Below are 202 nucleotides of genomic sequence, written 5' to 3' on the forward strand. Positions count from 1 at the left end.
CCAAACCCTAAACCCTAAACCCTAAACCCTAAACCCTAAACCCTAAACCCTGCAAAGAGCGGGAATAGCTTGAAAGCTGCATTAAGACACGCCACACTGTCTCCGCATATGCAGCAAAGGACAACTGGAATCCACAGCAGCAGCAGCAGGAGATATAGAAGCAGCAGCAGCACGAGTCACAGCAGCAGCAACAGCAGACACC

General features: G+C 51.0%; 1 protein-coding gene across 1 annotated transcript in view; it reads right to left on the reverse strand.

Moving 5' to 3' along the window:
- ETH_00036400 (uncharacterized protein) overlaps positions 1–202 on the reverse strand; it is a gene marked incomplete at both ends in the record, with an annotated part of 992 nt that overhangs the window by 336 nt on the left and 454 nt on the right. The window lies entirely within an intron of this gene.

Source organism: Eimeria tenella, genomic scaffold, assembly GCF_000499545.2.
Source record: "Eimeria tenella Houghton genomic scaffold, Eth_scaff2499, whole genome shotgun sequence".
Taxonomy (NCBI): domain Eukaryota; phylum Apicomplexa; class Conoidasida; order Eucoccidiorida; family Eimeriidae; genus Eimeria; species Eimeria tenella.